Source organism: Euprymna scolopes, chromosome 37 (genome assembly GCF_053919585.1).
Source record: "Euprymna scolopes isolate OS-2025 chromosome 37, ASM5391958v1, whole genome shotgun sequence".
In the NCBI taxonomy this organism is placed as follows: Eukaryota; Metazoa; Mollusca; class Cephalopoda; order Sepiida; family Sepiolidae; genus Euprymna; species Euprymna scolopes.
The window spans coordinates 6198373-6220523 of NC_136518.1; the positions used below are offsets into that span (position 1 = coordinate 6198373).

Here is a 22151-nt window from a genome sequence, read left to right on the forward strand (position 1 = left end):
TCAGAGAGCTGAAAGAGATATGGAAGATGAAAATCAGCGTAAGACCAATACTAGTAGAAGCACTAGGAACAATACTGAAAAATTTTTAATTAAGAATGGGAGAGATTGGAATTAGGAGGATGGCTGATAAGCTATAACGGATAACAATAACGGCTGACATATTAAGGAAAACCCTTGAATGTGGGGACTAATACACGAGTTACAAATATTAATCGGATATATAGGAACTGCAAGAGAAGCGGAAAAAAAAAAAAAAAAAAAAAAAAAAAAACAGCAGAATACTACATGGAATCAAGAAAACTAAAACAGTATAATTGTAAGTTACCCCCCCCCAAATGTAGTGTCAGCAACTAGCACCATACAAAATAGTGATAGGTCAAGGAGGATGGAAAGATCGAAGAGAGAAAGCACTGATCAGACCTCCATTGAATGAGTACGAAAAAGACTAGGACCTTGGAAAGGCTTATTACCACTTAAATTTCAGCGAAGGCTCTTTTTCTTTTTTTTTTCCTGTGGTGTTCCTCGGAGTTTAGGTGATAAATTAGCTTCCCAGTACTCTCCACCTCTTTCAATAACATTTACAGATGAATTTGCATCATCGCAACAGGCATTTACCATTGACTTCTTGCTGACAATGACTATTAGCCGTCGCTAAACAGAAAACAGCAATTCTTCCCTCTTTGTCAGAAATTTAATCTTCCTCTGAAGTCATCAGATCTAAACTTGTCTTTACAATTTAAATTACACAGCCATCATATTAGGTTCATACCATTTCTAACCATGCAACGCATGTCCTCAACTCTCACTGGCCAGGTTTCACTTCCATACATTTTCACACTGCATACATAAATTAATTGTGGATCACTTCATATGTGCATGTGTGTATGTATATGTGCATGTGTGTATGTATGTGTGTGTGCATGTACGCACGCAAAAATAAATCCACTATCGTTTCTTTTTGTTATAAAATTTATAAAATAGATACTGTTCTTCCATTCATTTTTAAGTGAGCAAATATAAGAGGATCATCCAAGAAACAATTCCCAAGTTCGAAAAAAATTTTTTTTAAAAATACCCCTGAAGAAGGTTGAAAATTACATTGGCCAAAACACTGAAAATAATCAACTTGGTACTCTGAATACTATATATGTAAAAAAAAAAAAATAGCAGGGTGAATAGATACATGCTACGGACGGCAATCTTGCAATGGAAGAAATATTTAACCAAGAGAAAAGAGAATACACAAGAAATGGGGAAATATATCTTCATCCAGAATTTGATTTTTTTGAACTTGGAAAAAGTTATTGCCTTTCTAAAATTTTTTTTTTAATTTTTTTTTTTGCTGAGCGATAAAAACACTTGGAAAAAAAAATGTTCCTCCAGACACAGGATGCCAAGTGTTTAGTAGATTTTTAATATTAATAATACAGATTTTTAATAATATATACAAGAACAAATAATTAAAACATTTAAAAAATACTTAAGAGTTAAAAACATATTTCATTTTCCAAAAGAAAACATAAATTCAGTGGATTGTCCTTAATCCATGGAGTTTCAAAAGAAATAATTTCCTTCTCATCAGAGGAGAGGAATTAGCAAAATGCGGAATCGGATTTTGCTTGCAAAGTATTTAGTGAAACTACAAGTAAGCCATAGAACTTGCTTGGTAAAAGTTAAAAAATAGTGAAGCAGAGGAAATGGGGAAAAAAGAAAGAAAAAATGATTTCACATGAATGGATGGTCGGGAGGGGCCATCCAAGAAACGATTCCCAAGTTTGTTTGGAGGAAGACTATTTCAAAATTCACAGAGACGACACAATTAACACTGCGACCAATGTCAATATCTAGCACAGCTTTGGACAAAGTAAGTATATGTACTGCCTGTGCACATGCAAACACACATTCACATACTACTACATCATCGAGTTTTGTTCCATCTTGAGACCCACTGTCAAGCCGTATCCGAGGAATCTCTCAGATCTGCATCGGAGCAGGCCTCACTTAGAAGACAGTCTGTGAGGATGTGTGCGATCATCTGCATGTCAGCACTGTAAAAACAGTGAGTGTCCTGTACATATACCACTTGTGCAGATTGTCCCGCATTTTTGGCAACTTTCGCTTGGATTTAGGTGAGTGTTACCCACTCTTTCCAGTGGAGTTCAGAGCCTATTGGGGAGATTTTTTGGTGTTGGAAGAGCCTTGTTATCGTCATCTTTCACTGGCAGGTGGAAGGATGCTGCTGTTATTCATCTTAGGCCTCGTGTAGCATGGTAGTCATTGTGCCGCCTCTTGATGCCATGCTCTGCCTTTTGACGACCAATGAATTGATTACCAATGAGAAGAGGAGTGGTCTCAGCAATGATAAGGGTTCTGCTGGGGGACGACTGCTGTATAAAAATGCGACAATATCTTAATATCTCCACTGAATCATATGTAAAACGTTGAATATCCAGTGTGGAAGTGGGTACTGGAAACATAATAGAAAGAACAGTTGGAAATAAGTCATGCACCATCCACTAAGACTATGCAATTCCTACAGCTACAGAAAACAGAGCTATTAAACATGACATAGTAATATGGGATAAGAAGGAGAGAGTAGCAACTCTTGTTGAAGACTATGCCCCTAATGATGTTGGCTTAAACAGAGCTGAGAGGGACAAGACTACAAAATACCAAGGTCTTATGTATGACAAGACTACAAAATACCAAGGTCTTATGTATGACAAGACTACAAAATACCAAGGTCTTATGTATGACAAGACTACAAAATACCAAGGTCTTATGTATGACAAGACTACAAAATACCAAGGTCTTATGTATGACAAGACTACAAAATACCAAGGTCTTATGTATGACAAGACTACAAAATACCAAGGTCTTATGTATGACAAGACTACAAAATACCAAGGTCTTATGTATGACAAGACTACAAAATACCAAGGTCTTATGTATGACAAGACTACAAAATACCAAGGTCTTATGTATGACAAGACTACAAAATACCAAGGTCTTATGTATGACAAGACTACAAAACACCATGGTCTTATGTATGACAAGACCACAAAACACCATGGTCTTATGTATGACAAGACCACAAAACACCAAGGTCTTATGTATGACAAGACTACAAAACACCATGGTCTTATGTATGACAAGACCACAAAACACCAAGGTCTTATGTATGACAAGACCACAAAACACCATGGTCTTATGTATGACAAGACCACAAAACACCATGGTCTTATGTATGACAAGACCACAAAACACCATGGTCTTATGTATGACAAGACCACAAAACACCATGGTCTTATGTATGACAAGACCACAAAACACCATGGTCTTATGTATGACAAGACTACAAACTACCAAGGTCTTATGTATGACAAGACTACAAAATACCAAGGTCTTATGTATGACAAGACCACAAAACATCATGGTCTTATGTATGACAAGACCACAAAACACCATGGTCTTATGTATGACAAGACCACAAAACACCATGGTCTTATGTATGACAAGACCACAAAACACCATGGTCTTATGTATGACAAGACAAGAAACTGGAATTCTAGGAAGATTTCCATCATTCCAGTCATTATACAAGCAACTGGATTCATGAAAAAGAAATTCAAATAGTACCTGGCGAATATACCAGGTGAATCAAGCGCAAGAGAAATACAAACAATTGCACTTAAAGGGACAGATAGAAGCTTATAACAATTTTTTGGTTGGAGTGTCTGAAATAGTGGTTCAATGTCAGTAACTTTTAAGCCTGGTATAATGATATGGGAACGAAAAGGAGAAAGAAGCAACCCTAGTTAAAGTAAATGTCCCTAATAATGCTGGTCTTAACCGAGCTGAGAGATAACAAAATACTTATGTACAATATGAAAAGCAATCGGACTCATGAAAAAGAATTTAAAAAAAAACTACCTGTCCAATATACCCGGTGAACCAAGTGCAAGAGAAACACAAACAATTGCACTTAAAGGGACAGTTAGAATCTTAAACTTAAAACAATCTCTTGGTTGGAGTGTTTGTCATCCAGTAGGATGTGCCATCTTGAGCAAAAATAAAATGATACATATTTTTTTTTTTTAAACCTGTCAGCCAATTTTAAGTTGAAGTGGGTTAAAACTGACACATTAAGACTGACTCTGGAGAGAAAAAAAAAAAGATAGTTTGACAGCAACGAATTGGTTTAGATTATTCGAATCCAACTCAGCAGCTGGCTCCTTCAAAGAATTCCAAGTAATTGTATCTAAAAGTAGCAACCTCAAATGAATTTGCAAGTCATTTAAAATGGATGCCATAATGATTGCCAGAACAACGAAAAACTCAGAATTGCTTGCTTTGCTTTTTTATTTGCGTTGGAGAGTACATATTTTACGAAACAACATTCCAAACAGCATTAAAACAATCATAAGATTTGATATTGCTTATACATACAGGGTGACCCCCCCCCCCCCGAAAGTGCCACCCATGAAAATAACAGTAAAAAATCTTTGTACAGAATAAGGACTGTGCTATTGTCGGAAACTTCCAGGCAGTTTATGTAAAATGTTGTAAAGTGGCAAACGAAAATTTTCTGATTTTTTTTTTTTTTTTTTTTAAACGCAAATGCTGGCCAATTGTTTCCAATATATTTGGAAAATAAGTCAAAGTAAAATTACTTGAAAAATGAAAGCTATATCATTTGTTATTAAAAAGTCGATACAATTAATAATTGGTTAATTTTTAGAAAACTTCAAGAAAATTGAAATTAAAAAAAAAAGAACTCATTTTAAAGTAAGTATCACGAATAAATTTACTCTTTGAATAAGAAAAAAAGCTGATAGACATTTGTTTACTTTTTTGATTTTTTACCACTTTTTTGTTCAAAAATAAAACATAAGTGATTTTTTTTTTGTTGTTCAAATCAAGATAAATATTTGATAGCATGTTTTCTTGAATGACGTTGAATGTTGCAATTTCATTAGCTCAGCACTTTTCAGCATTTTATGTTAAAAAAAAATCTAAAAGATAGTCACTCAAAACTTTACTACCAAGCCAGCATTAAAAAAAAAAAAAAAAATATAATTATATATATATATATATATATACGAGCAAACAGTTAATAAAACATGTAAAAAAAAACATGTTAAAAAACACTTTGAAATAAGTTAAAAACATTTAATCTGAAAAGGAAACACTAGATAGTCCTTAATTCGCGGAGTTTTGAAGAAATACTTTCCTTCTCATCAGAGGGTAGGAATTAGCAAAATGCGGGATCGGATTTTGCATGCAAAAGTATTTGATGAAACAACAAGTAAGTCAAAGATCTTACTTGATAACAAAAAAGTGAAGCAGAGGGAATATGGTGAAGAAAAAGGTGATTACACGTGAATGGATAGTCTGGTGAAAGATAAATTGGATTTTACCGTCACTGGATTTTTTATCTTCCACCAGACTATCCATTCACATGTAATCACCTTTTTCTTCACCATATTCCCTCTGCTTCACTTTTTTTGTTACAAGTAAGATCTTTGACTAACTTGTTGTTTCATCAAATATTTCTGCATGCAAAATGCGATCCCGCATTTTGCTAATTCCTACCCTCTGATGAGAAGGAAAGTATTTCTTCGAAACTCCGCGAATTAAGGACTATCCACTTATCTAGTGTTTCCTTTTAAGATTAAATGTTTTTAACTTATTTCAAAGTGTTTTTTAACATGTTTTATTAACTGTTTGCTCATATATATATATATATATATATATATATATATATATATATATATGACCGAGTCCTGTATAACATTGCAGTTTACACATATGTTAACATGTAGACACTGGGGATCCAACACACAGCAGAGTACATTGTAAGGAACATAGGACAAGTAATAACTATTCCATTTTTTTTGTGATGACAGTTATTTCCTAATTCTCCCACCACATGTGACTTCTCATTACGGTTGTGACGTCACCCACGTCTCTAACATTCTCATCTTCTCTAACGTCCCCGCTCTCTCTCTCTCTCTCTCTCTCTCTCTTTAATAATCTTTCTTACAAAAACATTTAAACAACGGCCAGTTATAAGCATTTAAACAGAATATGAATTATTTCCCCTTGATCAGAAAACCTGTAGACAAGTAAAAAATAGAATTACTTCCCCTGAACATAACTGAAATAATTAAGCTTTGAGCGTTTGGATTTAAAATCTAAACAAAACAGCCATTTTACAATTTACAGCCGAGAGAGAGGATTTATTTCTCCACTGATGATGGCCCAAAAGGACCTTTGGAATAAGTACCATCCACAGTTGAAAAAAAAATTCAGATAGATAAATAAAAAAAAATATAAAATTTTTTTTTATTGAATTATTCATTAATTTATTTATCTGCTCTTAACGACTGTACATTTCTGCATTGTAAGCCTTCAAAAACACCTTTTATCCGTTAACAATGCTTCAATCAAACCACAACATACTTCTAGTCTTTTTCTTTACTGTGACGTCATTTTGCTCATGACTTGGTATTTGCATATAGCCGCCATACGCACTCTGTTATACCAGCATTTAAAAAAAAAAAAAATCTTGACTCAGAATCCTGCACAAATTACTTGAGGATAAGGGTCAAGCAGAATATGTTGGTCACTAAGATGACAGTGTAGCGATGGTTAGTGGTGGAAATAGGGTAGAATTTCATTACTTAATGCTTGACAAGCATTTGTTTACATTGGATTTGAAGATGACCAAGTTGTAGTGAGCTAGAAAGCAAAACCACAAAACAAAGTTAAACAGGTGGACAATCCAAAAAATAATAACCAACCCTTGATTTAAAAAAAAAAAAAAAAAAAAAAAATCGAAACCAGAAAAAGAATTCTTTGAAAATTTAAAATAACAAAACAGAAGACGAAAGAAAATGCAGAAAACAAAAGAAAATGCAGAAAACAAAAGAAAATGCAGAAAACAAAAGAAAATGCAGAAAACAAAAGAAAATGCAGAAAACAAAAGAAAATAGAACACAAAAGAAAAAATAGAAAAAACAGAAATAGAAAAAAAAACAAATAGGGAAAAAACAGAAATAGAAAAAAAACAAATAGGGAAAAAACAGAAACAGGAAAAAAACAGAAACAGGAAAAAAACAGAAACAGGAAAAAAACAGAAATAGAAAAAAAAACAGAAATAGAAAAAAAAACAGAAATAGAAAAAAAACAGAAATAGAAAAAAAAACAGAAATAGGGAAAAACAGAAATAGGGAAAAACAGAAATTGAAAAAAAACAGAAAACAGAAAAACCAGAAAAAATTAAAACACAGAAAAACAGAAAATAGAACAAAACAGAAAATAGAACAAAACAGAAAATAGAACAAAACAGAATATAGAACAAAACAGAATATAGAACAAAACAGAATATAGAACAAAACAGAATATAGAACAAAACAGAATATAGAACAAAACAGAATATAGAACAAAACAGAATATAGAACAAAACAGAATATAGAACAAAACAGAATATAGAACAAAACAGAATATAGAACAAAACAGAATATAGAACAAAACAGAATATAGAACAAAACAGAAAATAGAAAAAACAGAAAATAGAAAAAACAGAAAATAGAAAAAACAGAAAATAGAAAAAACAGAAAATAGAAAAAACAGAAAATAGAAAAAACAGAAAATAGAAAAAACAGAAAATAGAAAAAACAGAAAATAGAAAAAACAGAAAATAGAAAAAACAGAAAATAGAAAAAACAGAAAATAGAAAAAACAGAAAATAGAAAAACCAGAAAATAGAAAAACCAGAAAATAGAAAACAGAAAATAGAAAACAGAAAATAGAAAACAGAAAATAGAAAACAGAAAATAGAAAACAGAAAATAGAAAACAGAAAAAAAACAGAAAATAGAAAAAAACCAGAAAATAGAAAAAAAACAGAAAATAGAAAAAAACCAGAAAATAGAAAAAAAAACAGAAAATAGAAAAAAAAACAGAAAAAAAGATAAAACACAAAAATAGAAAACCGATTATAGAAATTTCATGCTCATCTTGTGAATTAAAAAAAAACAAAAAACTATGTCACAATGTTTTAAAAACCATGATTTTGTGAAAACCAACAGATGTAGCCAGTCAGAAAGAATGCCAAGCCAGCAGTAAAAAATAAATTAAAAAATAAACTGACTCCAACTACAGCACAAATTGCTGACTTCTACTCTCAAATTTCTAATGAACAAAAGTTTTTAAATGCTTCAAATATTTTTTCTTCACATACAAAACATTTTTAAAAGCAGTCTCAAGCAACTCGAAATACTTGATCGACAGATTTTGCCCTCACTTCCACAAACTGAGGGTATCTGTCTCATGCTAAAAAATAAAAACAAACTTAGATGCAGATGAAGGAAAAATACAAAACTAGCGAAACCTGTGGAAATTCTACAGGAGACTCATTCATATGTAATATATTGATGTTGGCATTCTGAGAATGTGGAAAACACTAGTTTTTTTGTTTTTTTTTGTTCGTTTGAAAACAGACTTTAATAAGCAAAGTACTTTTCTTTTTTTTTTTTTAATTTTACGATTTTTAGGGACAATAAATAAAAAAAATGAAATAAGAAATAGTCGATAGTCTGTCCTCCACATTCTCTTTATTTATTTAGTATCTCTAAAAACCGTAAAATTTGTTTTTTTCTTTAAAAAAAAAAAAAAAAAAAAGTACTTGATTGATAAAATATTTGATGGTCTGCATGTACTGCCCTTGTTGACTCATATTTCTGCCAGGGATCGTTAGTGGCGTTATCTTTCAAACAAGATGGCGTGTGGCAAAGGTTCGATAAAACGTCCAATAATATCTGATTTTCTTAAAGAAACTACTTGATCAATTTGTGATTTTTGGAATATAACATCTTCATGCAGTGACAAGTACGTACATTATAAAGATTTTTTTCAGATTTTTATTGTAAAAAAGATTTGTTGTGGCCCGTTTATAGACTTGAACCTGATTTTTATATATTATAAACTTGCGATTTAAAAAATTAAAAAAATATATATCTACATGACTTGGGTGCATTAGCTTGAATCGAAACAAAAACTTATGAAAAAAAAATATATAACTTGAGTTCCTTCAGCCATAACCAAAACAAAAACTTATGAAGAATTCTTGATAGAATTATTTATTAAAGAAAAAATAGATTACTGCAGTGCCATCAGTTATAATCGAAACCAAAACTCATGAAGAATTCTTGGTAAAATTATTTATGACAAGAAATGGAAGTACATAACAATTAAACGACCCAGAAAACACACACGCTATCATATTAATATATAGATGCTGGAAAATCTGCGTCTAGCCTCTTCATCCTTTCTCTCCACTCCGGGAGTTTCATTCTGTGAAGAACCATAAATGATATGTATCATGCATGTAATGAGGTTACACATGTTAAACTAGTGAAGTTTATTAGGAAAGTGGATAAAAAAAAACGTATTAAAAACATTTCAGCTCCACCCCTCATATCGAGCGTGGTTGATGGTGGGTTTACGTGCTCGAAGGATTAAGGCTTTGATGGAGAAGCAAGTGTTACAGGAGATTCAAAACCGTTTGCAAATATGACTAGTTCTTCACCCTAGAGCACAATATCAGTTGTTTACCATGAAAAACTGTCTCTGGAATTTAAAAACAAAGTAGTATTTGTAGTATTATGACACCCCAGCAGTGTGGGTAAAACGCCACCTACCTTAAAAAAAAAAGAAAAAAAAAGAAAAAGAAAAAAAGAAAAAAAAGAAAAAAGAAAAAAAAGAAAAAAAAAGAAAAAAAAAGAAAAAAAAGAAAAAAAAGAAAAAAAAGAAAAAAAAGAAAAAAAAAGAAAAAAGAAAAAAAAGAAAAAAAAAAAAAAAAAAGAAAAAAAAGAAAAAAAAAAAGAAAGCTATAAGTTCTAGTTTTTGCTCCAGAGAGTAATTTATGCTACTCTATTCGTGTTATTGGTCCACCGACTTATTAAAAATGTCTTCATTCAGAATAGGCTTGTACCGATTAATCGGCAGATGATCGTAATCGGCAAATTTGCCGATTAATCAGTAATCGGCAAATTTGCCAATTAATCGGCTGATTACTTTTCTCTTTCCTATTAAACTTAAATAATTTCATCATTGTAAGTGACTCATCAGATAGGTTTGACACATTAACATAGTAACTGCTAATATAACTTGACATTTAAGTGCCTGGTCACTATTATGGCTTTTTGCCTTTTAACTATAATTACAAAATGCAAAGTACAATTTCCAATTCTTAAATGATTAGATAAGAAAAAATAAATTACAAACCAACTACAAAGTACAAATTGTAATTCTTAAAGTGAATAACTATAAGTTGAAGTTCTGCACCTGCTGCTGCTCTACTTCCTCTTCTATTTTTGCTACTTGCCTCCTCTGCTCTCAGTATTTCAAGTTGAATACTTTTAAGTTGTAATGTAGAAACATTAGAGTTTCTCTATTCTCAGGACACAGTCTGTTCCTCATTAGGTTCATACACATTACCACCTATACTAAAGAGCCACTCACTCTCCACGGATGAGGTAGTACGCTTAAATATTTTAAAGCCAGTTTATTTAACAGTGGTAAGGTCTCCTGTGTCTTTTTCTACCACTGAAATGAAAGCATCACCTCTTGCGAGTGGCTGTAAAAATCTATGTAATGATCAAGTTTTTTTGTGCACTTAGCATAAGGGGTTTTGAGTTAAATTGTGATTCTTGTATTTCTGTTGTAATCTCCAAGTTTAACTCAACCCAACCTCTACCTGCTCTATGTTTTCATTTGTTATTGCCGGCTTATTCAAAGCTAACTCATCGAACAGGCTTGAAAGAGATACAGTTTTACTTTCACTTTGATCTTCTTGATCCTCAACAGAGCTTGAAGAAGTGGATCCTGCTGATTCTGCTTCATTATCATCAGTAGAATGATTATCTGGGCAGGAGATGCTAAAAACAGCCTATCCTGCCTTGACAGAGTACAAAATAGACTTCGTGGCTTAGTAGGGGATGCCGTTTTCTCTTCCCTGCAACCTCTCTCCCACAGAAGAGACGTTGCGAGCCTATCCTTGTTTTATCGTTATTTCCATGGCAGGTGCTCGTCTGAGCTCCAATCCCCCGTCCCGCCCCGCCAATCTTTAACAAAAAACACCCGTCTAGCTGAATCCACTGTCGAAAATTTTCCCCACTCTTTATCTGTGCCTAAATCAAAACGTAGATTCCATGAACAAAGCTTCTTTCTTAGAACTGCACGCCTGTGGAACTGTTCCGTCTGCCTGCTTCCCACCTGACTACAACCTGGATGTCTTCAAGTCCAACATAAACAAATTCCTGATGAACCGCCCCCTTAAGTAAGCACTTCATCAAATCTCCACACTAACGTACTGTACTTGCAATAACCCTTATCCCTGAGTGGCTTCCGGGCCTTGATAAGTGGTGACCACCGTATAAAAAAAAAAAAAAAGAAAGTCAATACACAAATTATGAAGCCTCATCAAACATTCAAAAAAAAAAAAAATAAAATAAAATAAAAAAATAAATAAAATAAAAAAAAAATAAATATATATATAGTTGTGTGAAAAAACCCCAAAAATACAAATTATCAATTAAAAAAATAAATAAATAAATATATATATAGTTGTGTGAAAACCCGAAAGAATACAAATTATCAATTAAAAAAAAAAAAAATTCAGGAACAAAAATGGTGATTGTGCAGAAATGGGGTTAGGGTTAGAAAGTAGGTTATGTTATGTTTACGAATACGTGAGAACAGGTTAGGGTTAGGCGAGAACGTATTTGGTTTAAAAAAAAAAAAAAAAAGAGATGCTTTTTGTCTTATTGTTTAGGAATAATTCATTTGTTTGAAAAAGGGGTGTTGAGAGTCTACCAGGGAAGCGTTTTCATTTCAACTTCAAGGTGACCATTAAAGATGAAATATATACACGTATAGAAGACTAAGAGAGTTCTTTTCCGACTATAGTAGGGAGCGAAATGGATGAAAAACGGATAGTGCAAAAAAAAAAAAAAAAAATGTTATTAGCATAGCGAAAAAATTACATAGTAATGGTACTCATTCAATCCCGAGCAACGTTGGGTCTTCCTTCTAGTATAAAATGAAAACATTTATTTGTATTAGAGTATCTTTCTCATCGTCTAGCGTTTACCATTTTCATATTAATTTGTTAACCTATTCATGTGTGCGTGTATACACACACGAGAAAAAATATTTACAATATTGGCGCATATAGATTTAATTATCAATTCAATAAGGAAGATACTTCAATGGGAGTAATTCAAGTAAGGTTTATCAAAGCTCTTTACGCCAGGGCATTTCAAAGCCTAATGCTTCTCATCAGAGGAGGTGAGTGTGCTAGGTAAACAAAAGCAATGCGACATCTAGCAATAAGCACATTAGGGATGAAATATTAGGATATGGTGTTATGAGCATAGTCTTCATCATATCGTATGAATCTGTAGATTCTTTTGTAGCATTGGTTTTCCAATATTTTTTTTTTAGTTAGAATTCTTTCTAGAAAGACACCGAGAATTATGGAAGAGATCACGTGGAGGTTGCCAGAATCCTAAGTGAAAGTGATTTTTTTTTTTTTTTTTTTGTGAAAGGAACCGAGCTTCTTCTGACTATATAAACACCCAGTAGGAAAAAAAAAAAAAATAGTACGGTGTTATCAGAATAGTGAAAAAAATTATGCCTCATTCAATCCTGAGCAACATTGGGTCTTCCCGCTAGTATATATATATATATATATATATATATAAGGGTAATGTGAACAGACATCTTGCTGCCCATCTTTCCTTCATAATATTCCTGCAACTTATGTCCCCAATAGCAGCCTCCTTCTTCAAAGTGACACTGTGCCTTGTTTGGGGTGAAAATGGAATATATATATGTGTGTGTGTGTGTGTGTGTGTGTGTGTGTGTGTGTGTGTGTGTGTGTGTGTGTGTGTGTGTGTGTGTGAATGAATATTTATCTGTAATACTATCTTTTTCCTGAGCAACATTGCGTCTTCCTGCTAGTATATATAATATATATATTATTTATTTGTAATACTCTATCTTTTCTCATTGTCTGGCAATGATTTTACCATTTTCATGGTGGTGTGAATTGATCGAATTCAACAATTGCTTAAACATGACAACCGCACGTCTTGCCTTTCAAGTTATAAAACAAAGAAAAATTGATTCCATTATTATGTTCACATTGCTAGAAAATGAACGTTTCAATGTTTCAATCGAAGACACGATCAATGAAATATTTTAAGACATCGGCCAGAGTATGTCGGCCATTTCATTTCAGCTTTTTTCAAACATTGTTTCCGATTTTTTTTTTTTTTTTTTTTTTTTTTTTTTGAGATGAACATTGATAATACATATTTGAACTGCTGCTCTCATCTTGATTGTTATTTTTACAGCGTTCCAGTCAATGCAACCTCCTTTTTTTCTTCTTTCTTCAGGTATCTGCTCAGAATTTCAAATGGAACCTTTTATTTAATCCACAGGGGTAGCATGATCTCATTCTGTCAGCCATGGCCAGGTAGAAGTCTTAATTCATGATTGTTTTATTTTTTTGTGTACCACCCTCACTGAGGATTGAACCATCAGTCTCCAGAGTGTAACTCAGAAGTAGATATTAGCTACTTTACTATGCCACGTCAAACTTAATTTTTTTTTTGGAGGGGAAGAGGGTATTATTTGAATTAGTCAGACTGATTGTTATGTTGTTGCATTATCACAACAGTTTGGCTGGCCAAGATCAAAGTGTAGTATCTGTTCAGATGCTGCACTTCCATTTCTCGTTCTCTTTCAGTGGAGGAGAAATCCTTCACGACTGAGACAATTTTTATTTTTGTTCCTTTTCTCCGCGTTAAAAAACGACCCTGGTGTCTAACTGTCCCGTGGAGAGGCATTGTAAATAGGTACAAGGTCGTTCAGGTGTTTGTTTTTGAACTCAGGAAACACATATGGAATTTTGAACTGAAACGTTTTATTCAATCGACACTATTTCATCGTTAAACAATTAAAAAAAAAAATTCTTGATTATTATTTCCTTGCATGAGGATTGAACCATCGAACTCTTCAAGACTATCACTTAGAACTGATTGTCATTCAATGCGGAAGAAAGATTTGGAGCCATGCCATACCAATCAGAAACCCCAAGTGTGGTTGTCAGAGACCTATGAACACATTTCGTGTGACGTTAAAATTGTCTCAAAATGCAAGATACTTTAATAAAAAGAGTTAAATAAAATGACGTTTGAATTGGATTGTTTTTCAGAAAGACAAACCTCTTTAATAATTTTATGGTACTTGTAACAGTTTAATCAAGACATTAAAAAATGAAAATATCGAAAAAAGTTTAAATTGTACGTATCCATTATGGAATGAAGTTCTGAGGTTCTAAAAAAAAAAAATTTTCACTTAATTTCATCAAGTAGTTTTTGTTTTACAGCGAAAAAAACAAATTGTTATGATACCGAGCAAAAAGGTTCGATTTTTAGGAAGAAAAGCTAGTATTAAAAATGGGTGAGAAAGTGTCGGTACTTTAACTGGAGTTATCTCCCGTGACGTTCCTAAACGCCAAACAAAAATGAAAAAATCCAAGATGTCTACCTTCAACGCGCTCTCATAAAAACGTGTTTTTCCGCTGTAAAAAAAAAAAAAAAAAAAAAAAAAAAACTACTCGATCAAATTAAGTGAAATTTTTTGTACACTATAACCTTTTTTCGATATTTTCATTTTTTTTTTAATGCCTTGATTAAGCTGTACAGCTGCCAATTTTATTATATAAATATACTAGCCTGGGTGCCTGGCGTTGCCCAGGTGTTTGAAAGTGTGTGTTGAGCAAAAAGAAATATATATATATATATATATATATATATATATATATATATATATATATATAATTTAAAGGAGATTAGAACAATAGTCTAAAGAGCTGAGTGTATTTTGATGTAACAGTGAAATTACTAGTTTAATTAAAATACAGGAAAGAGAAAGTGCTCGTAATTTAGATATAATAAGCTCGATAGTTAAATGTCCTAGAGCTAATTCAATATTAAGTAATGTGATTGATAATTTAAAATTTAAAAATCAAACCACAATCAAATTAAAATTCGTTTCATAAGAAGGAACAACAACAAAATCAATTATCTGTAGGATCGTTTCGGAAAGCAATGCTTTTTATTGTGGTATACATCAAGTTACGTACAATAATTACATATAGTTTTTTAATAAGCAAGGTCTCCTCGTCAGCAAATTTTGAAGGGTTTTTATTGAATTTAAAAGACACCATAAATAAACCTAGCATTAAAAGTAAGGCAGATGAATCTGAAAAAAAAAAAATTGAAATAAAAGATCTGGATTTAACATTTATAAGAAAATTAATGGGTTAGAGATATAAAATAAATTTTAATTTGATTGTGGTTTGATCTTTAAATTTTAAATTATCAATCACATTACTTAATATATATATATATATATATATATATATATATATATATATATATATATTAGTGGAAGGCTCGAACCTATACCATGAAGAAGGAAAAGAACATGGAAAAAAAAAAAAAAAAACGTGACGTCTTTGCTGTTGTGTCCATCACCAAGCCGGAAGTGACAAAGGTTTAAATTAAGACTAGTCAATCGAAAAGAGAGGATGACTTGCGAAAATATCAGCGAAAAAAGCGACCCCTCCCTAAAAGTGCCCAGTTGAGAGTGAAGGAATTTGTTTTTGGTCAATTTTATGATATTTGTCGTCCGAACGGTTGAGCTTTAAAACGATACCAATCTCGTGAAAATCCGTTGCCTCTGTCGAAAGTTTTAGACATACATTTAAACAGACAGGTGAGATTTATATTATAGATTAGTGCTGGGATAGGTGTATCAGAATTTTTGTAGGAATTTTTGACACCCCTAACACGAAACTGCGAATACAATATAAAAATCTCGTAATTTCTCTGTTAAAAGTGGGTTATTTATTTTCTTTATGGATTATACTTCCAAAATAAACTATTACAGTTGTTTTAAAAGTAATAGAAATATTTTTTTTTTTTTTTTAAAAACAGTAATGAATTTTCCGAACTCAATATTTTTCAATTTTTAAACTTTAAAAATCTATTTTTTCTATTGATTCTATTTTTACGATATTTTCAGGGTCAATGTGAAATTTTATGTTCTTTCCAATAAACCGAATATAATATTTTAGACAAACGTTTTTTTTTTTTAAATTCACGCCCCCCCCCCATTTTCAAGTTTCTATTAAAAAGTAAATAATTAATTTATGTTTAATAGTTTTATATATCACAAATTGAAGAGAAAAGGTCAATAAATAATATATTCAAATTTAAAACAAACAAAAAAAAACCCGTTTTTTAGAAATTTACCTGTAAAGTCCGAAGTTTAAAACCTTTTTTTAAAAAAAAAAACACATTGTTGTTTTTTTTTTTTTTAATGAAACCTTGGTCCTTGCTCCTTTAATTGAAAAAAAAAATTAGGGCTTGAATTACATTTTTCGAGGAGTTATAAGCTTGGAAAGATGGGGTGGAATTATTCACTATTTTCACGAAATTTCTGATACACCTAGTGCTGGGATGATTAATTTGAATTAGAAAGAAACAGATTTTGGAGGAGGGGTATATATAAAAAAAAAAAAAAAAAACTGCGCACATCTTCTGGTGGCAAAACAGATTCTTTTAATTATCCTTTATTAGATTATTCTTTAAAAACAAAATCAACCATTGTTGGTAAACTCTATAGATTACCCCCTTCCCTACTCACAAATGGGTTTTAATGTTTGAGGAAATACATGCACATTTAACGCTTTTTTTTATGATAATTGGAAAAAAATAGAGAGAGAGAGAGAGAGAGAGAGAGAGGGGGGGGGTTGAATTTTCCGAAGGGTTGACCTTCAAACGATATCGATCTCGTGAAAATCCATCACCTCTTTCGAAAGTTTTAGGCATACATACATACATTTAAACAGACAGGTGAGATTTATATTATAAATTTTATAGCTGCCATTTTTTTTTTTTTTTTAGTGTGTAAGGTTGGGGAGTTTACTATATTTCATCAATAGTTGGAGAGAAGAAAGATAGATTGATACCATCTCCCCATTCGTATTAGTGGAAGTAATGCCCCCCCCCCCTGAACATGTTGGCACGGAGTCTGCACGATTAACCACCACACCATTTTTGCATAAAAACAAAAAAAAAACATTGTCATAAAAGAAAACTCATTCCATTTATTAATCAAGTGCAATTAATTTGTAATTTCCGTTTTGCATTTTTTTTACGTCATCGTCTGAACGGTTGGATGATGACAAGGGAGAGAACCAAGGGAGGAAACGAGGAAAGGATATGCATACTCCCAACTAATTTCAATTGCAGATGCTTGCTGACCCCCTTTGCCACATTATCAGTCACAGAAGAAAAAGGAAATTAAAAAAAATAGAAAGAAATGAGAAAGTCAAGAAAAAAAGAGAAAATACAAGAAGCAAAAGCAAAGAGACAAGAAGAAAGACAAACAGAAAAAGTTTAGAAAACAAAACAGACAAAAAATAAAAAGATAAGAAAAAAAGGAAAAAGAAACGAAAAACAAAAAACAGCAATGACAAAAAAACAGCAAAGACAAAAAAAAACAGCAAAGACAAAAAAAAACAGCAAAGACAAAAAAAAACAGCAAAGACAAAAAAAAACAGCAAAGACAAAAAAAAACAGCAAAGACAAAAAAAAACAGCAAAGACAAAAAAAACAGCAAAGACAAAAAAAAACAGCAAAGACAAAAAAAAACAGCAAAGACAAAAAAAAACAGCAAAGACAAAAAAAAACCAGCAAAGACAAAAAAAAACCAGCAAAGACAAAAAAAAACCAGCAAAGACAAAAAAAAACCCAACAAAGACAAAAAAAAACCAGCAAAGACAAAAAAAAACCCAGCAAAGAAAAAAAAAACCTAGCAAAGACAAAAAAAAACAGCAAAGACAAAAAACAGCAAAGACAAAAAACAGCAAAGACAAAAATAAACAGCAAAGACAAAAATAAACAGCAAAGACAAAAATAAACAGCAAAGACAAAAGTAAAATTGTACAAAAAGAAAAAGTATAGATAGAATAAAAGAAATTGATTTACAAAAAAAAAAAAAAAAAAAAAGTCGAGCGATATTCTTAAAATGGATAATCTGCTGCATATTTCATGATGAAAATATCATTTGAAACTAAAGTGAGACAGACACAGGTTTTTATAGATCCACATTTTTGCTTCAGTGAAAATGATGGTTCTATGCGGAAGCCTTTATTTATATAAGGTCCTATGACCGACATTTATTCCAGATCTAAAACAGAAGATATATTTCCAGTCTGTTGCAAAAGTTGATGTAAAAATAGATCAGAACATTCCAGAAAGCATCAGACTGCTGATGCAATCTTGTGCCTATACAAGAGCTAGATATGCTAAGATAGGAGTACTGTTGCCACATCTGGAGAAAGTATTGCTCAGAATACTCTCTTCTGCTGCTGTGACATAATACAAAGCCAACTTCATACTCTTACGAGGGGAGGGATGATCTTTTCTGTTCTCTACAGACTCTTTCTTGCAAAAGATCCATTGCTGTATCTGGTTTCTTCATTCCATGTCTTTTGCTACAAAAACTGTGAAGAACTTTTTTCTTCCGTGTGTCGGAAGCCAAACAGAACTTCCGATGAAAACAAGTTCCTTTTCAGGAAATTTCCATCCATAGAACATATTGCTGTAAACATGTGCTGGGCTGCATGTTTACATGGTGCATGCGAATAGTAGACATTGCAAGCAAATGCTTGGTTGACACAGAATTGAAAATCAATAGTTGGAATCTGGTCACTTAGTAGATGCTTCTTTGTCTGAAACAAAATAAGTTCCTCTTTAAACAGGAAATCATGTGACCAGCATACTTGAAAAAAGTAATGTTCCTAGACAGGCTTCAGATAAACTCCTTTGAATGAACATTATCTCCAGTCGCAGTCAGCTACTGGATGGTCGAATGGTGACCACTGACAAAAGGCTAGAATCTAAGATTTCTGGTTGGAGGGTAAAAAGATTCCAGAAGATGGGAAGGGGGGGGGTAGTTTGACCTAGCCTTATGGACAGGACACACAATTGGTTTTTGTGAGAGCTACCAGTCAATAGGGTGGGTGTGCCTCTCCAGAAAAGGTGGACTCTTGGGGCTAAAGGATTCTGTTGGTTGCATTTATAATTCAGTTTGGTCAGGAAAATATCTCATTCGCCAATTTGCTAATTAACCGAAGAAAACGAGTATCATTTTAATCCCCAAAGAAAAATAAACTTGTTTGGAAGAAGAATTCCCATGTTGCATCACTGACTGAATCGAACCACAATTTTGGACCAAGACAATGAGTGGGACGATCATAGCCTGTGTGATGAACGCACATATCCATGTTCATATTGCAACAACTGCTTCCCTGAGGCCTACAACATAAAGTCTTCATACATTTTCAGATTTTATTCATTTTCAATCTTCTCTTAATATTATTCATCGTTTAACTGTAAATCTAACTGAAAATCCATTTAAAAAATAAACAAGCAAACAAAAATAAAAATAGCCACCCATTCTTAAATAAAACTATAAAAAAAATTCTCAAATTGAAGTCCCACCACTAGATGTAGTTTTAAACTCCCACCCTCAAAGGTGGACACAACGAGTGGAATGATCACAGCCTGTGTAGTGAACACACACATATCCATGTTCACATCACCTGACTACAACTTGGATGTGTTCAAGTCCAATGTTAACAAATTCCTAATGAACTGCCCCCTTAAGTAAACACTTCAAATTTCCACACTAACATACTGTACTTGCAATAACCCTTATCCCTGAGTGGCTTCTGGGCCTTGATAAGTGGTGACCACTGTGTAAAAAAAAAAAAAAAAAATTTACTTCCCTGAGGTCTACAGCATGGTCATTAATGTCAATACACTATTGTCATAAACAGTTTTCATACATCTCCATTATTAACCTTCTCATATCATTACTAATCATTTAACCGTAAATCTATTCCTGTGACAAATAGTGACCCATTTGTAAATAAAATTTCAAAAATAATTAAACAAAAAAAAAAAAAACTCAAATTGGAGTCTCACAACCGGATGTAGTTTTCACGTATCCCCCCCCCTCAAAAGGTCAGAATTGAGCTGAAAGTAGTAATAGCAATTGTTGAGTGACTCAACACTCCTCCAAATTCTCGCCATATTATTTTCACATAAACCTTCCACCATCATGATGATAAATCTTCTAATAATAATAAATTGAAAGAAAAAAAGAAAGAAAGAGAAATGGACCAACTTATCCTTGCAGACATAAATAACCTTTTACTTATCAAATAAACAAACTTCCAAGCAGCTTTGTTCTGTAATAACATTGTAGATGGATGGAGAGATAAAGACCTCACCCATCCACATTGAAAGGGGGGGGGGAAACTCCCACTGTACTTCATTTACAACTAGCAGGGCTACCTATGTTCCCTGGGCCAAAAGTGTAACATTTTTATTAAAACTTATACCTCCCTCTTTCCATCTATTTCTTTTTTTCTTCTTTCTTACACTCATCCATTTTCCCATCCTTCTCCCCAACCCAGACATTCCTCCGTAGCCCAACATCGACATATACATACAAGTCTCCTTTATATAGATTCCTCAAGGAATGTAGACATAATGGAAGTAACTCCTTGATAAAAAAAAAAAAAAATCAGGGTTACTTCCCTTATGTAAATAAAATAATTCCTCCCTCCTAATGAAACCCTGATCAGTTAATCCCAAAAGAATGAATATTTTTTTAAATTTATTTTAGGCAACACAGATTTAAAAAAAAAACACTTTGTGGAAGTTGGTCTTGCAGTTTTTTATGTTTAGCTAGACAGAGCTTGAATGTCTACTAGACATTCTCAATTGTCTAAGGTCTCTCCGTACAAAGATTTGTTAGAACCTGGCATGAAGATATTTTTCCCCTAGAAATAAATCATAAAATATTCAATGCAACATATAGTATTCACAGCCCAAATAAGATCTCTTCAGTATGGCTAACTCGCACTGACTATTATCAGGAATGGTGCACCTTTTCTCTAAATGTTACCTCAATTAACAGCACGAAACTGGATACTCTACCAGACTAGATGAATTCTTGTCTTGGAATCCAGTAAGACCAAGAGACCACAAGAAATATATACTATAACACATTTAAATGATCAGTTGGGGAGAAGAAAATTATGTTCTCAACTTTTTTACTAACTCAGTTTTTGAGATGCAAAGGAGAACTTTAATGAAATATTCGAATATTGATGTATTTCGTATAGAGATCAAGTGTTAGCCTCAGGTAGGGATGGGGGGGGGCTTGATTTCTGAGAACTTTGAGTGAAGTAAAATGAAACGACTAGAAGATTTATGGAGAAATGTAACTTGCAATATTTGGCAAACATTTGGGACCATGAACCTTCGCAAATTAAAACCAACAGAAAAGTAACAGTGTTCTGCCACAAAAAACATACAGGCAAATACATCAAAGACAAGGTTTTAAGAATCAGGAACAAACCTAAAAGGAATGCTCTCATCATCAATGTCAATGCCCCCACCACCACCACCACAAACAAATATCACATTAATGGAATATAACTGAGAAAAAAAAAATATCAGAACCTGAAGAATGGCTTGAAAATGAAATGGTCCCTGAAAGAGATAAGCATTATACCAGTTGTGGTAGGGACAATTAGTCTAATGAAATACATCTAAAGAATTACTTAGACACAAGAAGACCGAGCTGCAGTGAAATACAAATAGCAGCCCTTAAACGGAAAGCATCTATTCTCAAAAGAGCCCGCGAATATAAATTTAATGCAGAATCAAGTGTTTGCCCCAAACAGGAGCCCTTGATCTTTTCAAACTAACTAAAAGAAAAAAAAAAAGAAAAGAAAAAGGCAGATCTGTCATATATATATATATATATATATATGTAATTACCTCCCCTTTGTAGGAAGCCTCTATAAAATGGGGTCAATAGAAAGCTAAATATATCCATCAGTTCTTTTTTATTTTTATATTTTCATTGGAAAAATGGAGTTTTCAATGGGTTGGTTGGTTGTTTTTGTTTCACGACATATCA

General features: G+C 32.5%; 1 protein-coding gene across 1 annotated transcript in view; it reads right to left on the reverse strand.

The window, feature by feature from the left end:
• Nucleotides 1–22151, reverse strand: part of LOC145261053 (transcription initiation factor TFIID subunit 10-like) — a 225167-nt gene that overhangs the window by 39312 nt on the left and 163704 nt on the right. The gene's annotated exons all lie outside the window — the stretch shown is intronic.